Source organism: Stegostoma tigrinum, chromosome 11 (assembly GCF_030684315.1).
Source record: "Stegostoma tigrinum isolate sSteTig4 chromosome 11, sSteTig4.hap1, whole genome shotgun sequence".
Taxonomy (NCBI): Eukaryota; Metazoa; Chordata; class Chondrichthyes; order Orectolobiformes; family Stegostomatidae; genus Stegostoma; species Stegostoma tigrinum.
Genome location: NC_081364.1, coordinates 22,766,623 through 22,773,796, shown reverse-complemented (window position 1 = coordinate 22,773,796; position 7,174 = coordinate 22,766,623). Strand labels below are relative to the sequence as shown.

The 7,174-nt window shown below is 37.2% G+C and overlaps 1 long non-coding RNA gene across 1 annotated transcript in view; it reads right to left on the bottom strand.

Moving 5' to 3' along the window:
* Positions 1 to 3,674: 3,674 nt before the first annotated feature.
* LOC125460444 (uncharacterized) overlaps positions 3,675 to 7,174 on the bottom strand; it is a 270,244-nt gene continuing 266,744 nt past the window's right edge. Inside the window, exon 5 of the long non-coding RNA XR_007249259.2 lies at positions 3,675 to 4,039. This is a non-coding gene — a long non-coding RNA (uncharacterized LOC125460444). The remainder of the gene's footprint in view (positions 4,040 to 7,174) is intronic.

Here is a 7,174-nt window from a genome sequence, read left to right as displayed (position 1 = left end):
CAAAACAAGGGATGTGTGCCGGGGTTTACGGAAGGGTGGCACAATGGTTTAGTGATTAGCACTACAGCCTCACAACACCAGGGACCTGGGTGTGATTCCACCCTCAGGTGACTATGCAGAGTTTGCCCTTTCTCCCTGTGTCTGCATGGGTTTCCTCCAGTTTCCTCCGACAGACCAAAGACGTGCAGGTTAGGTGAATTGGTCATGCTAAATTGCCCATGATGGGTAGGTTAGGTGAATTGGTCATGCTAAATTGCCCATGATGGGTAGGTTAGGTGAATTGGTCATGCTAAATTGCCCATGATGGGTAGGTTAGGTGGATTAGCCATGGAAAAAATGCAGTGTTGCAGCGATAGGGTAGGGAGGTGCATCTGGGTGGGATGCTCTTCAGAGGGTTGGCGTTGATTCAATAGGCTGAATGGCCTGCTTCTGCACTGTAAAGATTTTAAGAAGGAGGAATTTGCAAAAGTGCATGAGAGAAATAGTCTTGTCTGCTAAGTATGAATAGGAAGCAATAATGTATAAGGATGGAAGTGCTAAAAGCTTTACCTTTAATTTATTATTACGAGTCAACATCATAGTGTTAAAGTTTAAAAATGAAAAATTTGTATTCCAGCACAAAAAAAGGATATAAACATTGGCCTAAAATAAACACCGAATGATTAACTTGGAACTAAGGCCTGTTGGGTTGGATTTCAACAATGATTGTATTTTAGAATTAATTTCTAGGTCTCAACAGAGCAAGGTGTTGATATATGATTGTACAAGTTGTGCCAACTATGACAATTGATCCCATGAATCACCTCAAGAACTAAAGACGGACTGTTTCTTATTGAAACACAGGCATGAGGCGGAATCTTTGTTCTCTGTTTCAGTTGGAAGGATAAAGTCTGCAGATATCATAGTTCCAAAGATTGCACACAGGAGCATTGTAATAACAAAATAAGATGAATTAAGATTCTCTGAAAATGTGAAGGTTAAAAGTCTTGAATGCTGAATGGAACAGTTATTTTTCAAAGACAGTGCTAACTTGTGTTCGACCTTGTGAAATCATCCTACCTTTCTACCGAGCAAGATCTGTAAGTCAAGAAATTGGGCTTGTTTCTGTTTTATTTTTGAGCGTCATTATGTCTCCAAATGATTTCTGGAAGGATTTGTGCCGGGCAACTTATTGTTAAAGGCATTAGTGTATGCAGTGAGATCAGTATCTCGATCACCCACTGCTGTTTTTGAGTTCCAGCTAATATCTTTTCTGAATCTCTCTTAATAAAAAGGCATATGACAAGGTGATGGACAAAAGGTTAACAGGCAAGGTAGGGGCCATGAAGTTGAGGATCTGATATGAGCGTAGATAGAGGATTTGTTAACCACAGGAAGTAGAGAACAGGCATAAGGGGGACATTTTCAAGTTGACAGGCAGATAATAATGGTGTACCACAAAGGGCCACTGTTGGGACCTCAGCTATTTACAAGCTACATCGATGATTTTGATGGGAAGATTTTGGATGACAGGAATAAAGACATCATGTTACAATTGTTTGGGAAAGAGAAATTAAAGCCAGTGCTGGAGAAGCTCAGCAGGTTTGGCCGCATCTGTTGAGAGAGTTAAACCAAGTTAATGTTTCAAGTCACTGGACTTGAAATGTTAACTCTGCTTCTCTCTCTAAGTATGCTGCTAGACCTGCTGGGTTTCTCTAGAACAGGTAGTTATCCTGTAACATGCTAGTTGTGTTCTTATGCAACCTCACAGTGAAGAAAATCATGTTATGGGGAAATCGCTATAGAAAATAGCTGTACTGTACTGTAGAAAGTTCACATTATCCAAACGGCATCCACTACTCATCAATCGCATTACAGCCAATTCGCGTTGTAGCAGAAATACATGAACTTTGTTTCAGATTTACAGCACCTATAGTTTTACAAAATTATACAGGGTTGTGATGAGGCATTTGAAATATTGCATGCAATTTTGGCCTCCACTTTTAAGAAAAAATATATTTGTATTATAGGTTATACGTCAAAAGTTAAACTAAATTAAGCCCTGGGATAACGGGGTTGTCCTATGATAAGAGGCTGAGCAAATTTGGTCTCTACTCTCTGAAGGAAAGTAAGATGATCTAGGATGTAAGGTTACACGATTCTGAAAGGATTTTACAGGGCAGCTGCTGAGAGATCGATGCCATGACCAACAGAAACACAAATTCAGGGGCACAATCTCAGGACCAAACTGAGACATAGAGAAAGGATTATGAATCTTTGAAGTTCTCTGCCACAGTGGATGGTGAGATCTCCAGTTAAGAGTAGGATAGACAGATTTTTAATCTCTTGGGAATTCAAAAGATATGGATTCTTTGGTAAATTTGTGAAAGAAAGGCAGATATTTGAATGGACACAAGAACATGCCTTTGACAGCTTGAAAGCTGTGTCGATAATGCTTCAGTTTTAGCTGCACTCGAATCCATTATGAAAATACATTGTGAGAACCCATTCAAACTAACTGCTAATGTTAACAATATTGGTTTAAGTGCCACTTTAATACTAAAAGATTAAATTAAGATTGAACTGTCAATTATTTTTCAAAGAAACTAAATACACATAATCAAAAATACTCAATGTTGAAAGAGGAGCCATTGAATCTTGTGTTGGCTTGACACAAGTTTGAATTCTACATACTAACAATGTGGAAGAAAGTGTTATTTAATCCTTTGATTTATTTTTATTTTTGTTTGGAGATATTTCAAGGCAATAACTTGTGATTGCTTCCGTGGAGTTTGGTTCTCCAGCTATACAATTTAAAAAGCAGTCATCTGCCTAGAAAAGGCAATGTCATGGCTAGTCTTTATTAAGAGCACATATGGAGGAACCCAGATGCCATGATGCAAATTTACTTTAGTAAAATGTGATTGCTGTGAAGTTTGTTTTCCATGTAAAGATATTACTGATAATGTAGTACAGAAATAATGTTCGAAAAATAACTCTCCTGGTGTGAACTTTGATGCCACTTATCATTTTCATTTTTCTTTGAGTTGTGATGAAAGGTGTCTGATTTATGTATGTATGTTAATATCACTTTTAGAGTTTGTATTTTAAAATAGTGGTATATGGAGTTGATTACATTTTTGAAGGGTCTTAAAAATAATCAGACATATCTTTCAGAACATTGGACTAATCCACTTTGCCTGAGACAGCAGAGACCCTCTGAACTGTTAAAGGAAGGATTATTTTTACTGTATTGATTATAATTGATTAGAGACACTAATTTGTTTTTGGTTCAGAATAATGAAGGATTGATTGTAGCTTCGAAATCTTAGAGAAGAAGTTCTTGGGAATAACAGGGGAAAACTGATCAGTAGGAAAGTTTGGTTTATGCAACTTCCAGACTAAGAGTGTTTATCTAAAAATCTACAGATTATTAAAAGCTCAGAGTATCTAAGCTCTCAGTTTTGAGTATTCACGTAAGATGATTCCACAGTTTACAGGAAAGAACCGAGAAAATATGGCAAGTCAAACTTCAATGATTTGATACAGAGGGTTAATTCCTCTGGATTTGAATCACTGTAAGGTGATGGTGTCAAGAAATAGATTGAAACTTAATTTTGCTGTATGTTTTAATATCTCCTTTCTAACAGAGTTTCGTATCTACAGAACTTTTTCTAGGTTTTATTCATCCTGTTTGGAGCACAAATAATTGCTATACTGGGTTTAAATCATTAACTGTGTTTCTCTCTCCAGACCTGTTGAGTTTCTCCAGCATTTTCTGTATTTGTTTCAGATTTCCAGCATCTGCAGTATTTCGCTTTTAATATAGGTGGGATGTTGCTTAAAGTATTCATTTGCATAACACTGACAGATGATAACTTCTGAAAAATTACACAAGGGGTCCGTAGCTAAAGTGACTTGAAACACTTTACATGTTTCCAGCAGCACAGTGGCAAATGCATTTATTATTTTAAAAGCAGGGATGGGCAGATACTGCTAAAAGGAAGTTGAACGAAGCTGTAAACAGGTGGTTCCTACAGCTTTATCCCTCCACTTGAAGCTGAAATTGAATGGAGAATTAGAGATAATAGCATTAACAACTCACAATGTATGGAAAGACCTTGTACGTTACAGAATAAATGTTACGAATTCATACCACTTTGTTGATGTTTTAAATGATGTTTGGCCGATACAATAACAACTGTGCTTTTAAACTCAAAATTGTTCCTTTTTGTTCTAGGTTACTCGCTTCTCTCCCCTGTTATTACTTAGCAATCTTGCAGATTAAAATGCTATGAGGATTGCCGGTGTGCAGGTGGAACAAAAGTGAGAAAGTATGAAGCATTTTGAAACTACATCTATGTCACCATGGACATGTTTATTCTTCTTATTTAAGGGGGTTTACTTGCATTAACAACAGTTCAGAGAAGATCTTTCAAACTGACTAAAGCTTCTACGGCACCCTTTGTGACTTTTGGGATTCCCTAAGGCAGTTCATAACAAGTTCAGTACGAAGGGTCGAGGCCCGAAACATCAGCTTTCCTGCTCCTAAGATGCTGCTTGGCCTGCTGTGTTCATCCAGCTCTCCACCTTGTTATCTCATACTCCTCAAGTGCTGTGACTAGGGACATGTCAGGCAATCAATGTATAGAAAAGTTCCACAAACAGCAATGTGATAATAACTGGTTACTTTGTCTTTGTGAAGCTAACTGATGGTTAAGTTTTGGTCATCTTTAAAACCATGGAATTTGTTATCTAGGCCTAAGGACAGGATGTTGATTTTAAAAGGAATTGTGTTATTGCCTCCATCTGGGGATCTTAGCGTACCCCTATGTACAATTATATTTATCTCCAGTTCAGTTTGGCTCAGTCGTTAGTAATCTTTTCTTTGGATCAGAAGGCCATAGATTAAATCACCTTAAAGAACAGGTTTTGAGCGTAAGCTTATGTTCAGGGTGAATTTACAGTTGTGTTTATTTTGTCGTTTGTTAGTTTTTATGGAACAATGTTCGTAAGTTTGAAGCTTGTCGCTTGCTTTAGTAAGTCTTCTGGAGTGAATGTTTGTTTTCTAAGCATGCACTTCAGAAAATGTTACAATGTGTTATAAATCAGATGCAGCCAAAGTGAGATGACTTCAATTCATTTACTGATGATGACCTAGGGGTAATGCCACCAATTCATTAGTTTATAAATTCACTTCACTAGGATGCATAATCAATGCAACTAGTTTTGAAATGAGGTTGCTGAATTGCAGAGTTTGCAACACTAGTCATCTCCAGCATATGAACCATATTCTAACTGACGTGATCTCATGAGCCTTTGAAACAAGTTCTGATATAATAGTGAGTAAAACTGCATTTTTCATAGCTGTTCTGTTTCTGTAAATGCTAAAAGCATTTAGGAATCTTTGTAAATCTATATCATGAAAATAATGACAGATAAGACAAACTATATTAAGTTAATATATTTAACTATATAAGACAAACTGATATACTATCAGCACAACTGATAATGTTAAAAACTTTAAAAATGCAATGCCGTTTTTCAGGAGAGCTCTCACTATTCATAAACAGATCATGCTTTCTTGGATTCAGGGTGCTATTCCCAAGTGAAAATGAATGAAAGAATAAGGATGGAAATTTCTTTCTTGGCTTTTACCATTCCACTAGAAGATACAAGTTGATTTGCTTTTTACTTTCTTCTGTTTGGTAATTTCCACTTGCAATATCCATAGCCAATGTACTTTCACAATTGGTATTGGAATTAAGCTATAGAGCTCTGGATTGGGTGTTTTATAATGTTGCCCCTCCGTATCTTTTGTAATGTCTTTCACCTCACAATCCTCCAAGATATCTGCACATCTTGAATTCTGACATCCTAGGGCATCCTTTAGCTGCCAGGACCCACTTTCTCAAAAACCCTGCCTATATTTCTCCATCTATCTAGCTCTTTCATCAATACATATACTCCTTCAAACCTACTTTTAAAGAAAGAAGAACAATTTGCCCTATTATTTCTTTGTATTGCACTACTCCCTTGTAAAGCACCCTGGGATGTTTTAGTTCGATTAAGAGTGCTTCATAAATACAAATTGTTGTGTTGTTATTAACTGTCAGTTGACAACTTTTGGAAACTGAATTGAACTTGCCCAAATCCATTATGTAGGCCAACTATTTTAAACCATCAATTAATGAAAAATTCAAGCTCAAATCCCAAAAATGCAACAAAAAATTTGGAAATGTCTTGTACGATCCGAATCCTTCCAAAAGTGTCATAGTTCAAATAAAATATCCTTCTCAGCATAATCTCTCCAGAAACAAATGAAAATGTGAAAAATAGTTGATTTGTGCTGTTCATGTTGAAATAACAATTTGAAAGCATTTCCCTTAAAGCCTAACCATTAAATTTTACTAAAAGTTTTGGAATAATTGAATAGTTGGTTGGAGAGTGCTCACACATGACCGACCCTTACTCAAGACCTGAGGCCACGTATGGCATGGGATATTTCACATTTCCTCGATCACCCTACTCTCTCAGCACTCGACCCCACCCAGCCTTTGTCATATATTACTATTAGTTTTAAATAGTAGGCCTGTGATCCCTTTCTGAAAACAAAATAAGCTGGAGTTCACAATGGGTCACGCAGCATCCATGGAGAGAGAGCAAGCTAACCTTTCGAGTCTAGATCCCTTTCTGCTGGTCTTGCCGTAGGTTTGTCAATATCCAATAAACAAAAAGCTAAAACTGCCCGAATTTGTACATCGTATCATCAAATTATTGCTATTTATTCATTGAAGTTATGACTCAAAGCTATGTGTCATTCTTTTAACCTGTAATTTGCCAACCTATCACAACTTTGAACAGTTGTAACTAAAATGATGTACTGTCAGCTCTGAGCACTAGAGGGAGCTCACACGCAAGTTATTACGTCTGAAATTATACCCAAATCCACGCAATTTATGTTTGCATTTCTCTTGGCGATATCTTAAATTCTAGCAGAGGTAATAGGAACTGCAGATGCTGAAGAATCCAAGATAACAAAGTATGAAGTTGGATGAAAACAGCAGGCCAAGCAGCATCTTGGGGGTGTGGGGGGAGGGGGCAGGTGTAGCACTTCCTGCAAAACCCCCATCCCAGGCCCCAAAGAAGACTTTCCACAAGCAGATGATCACCTGCACATCTGCCAATGTGGTAT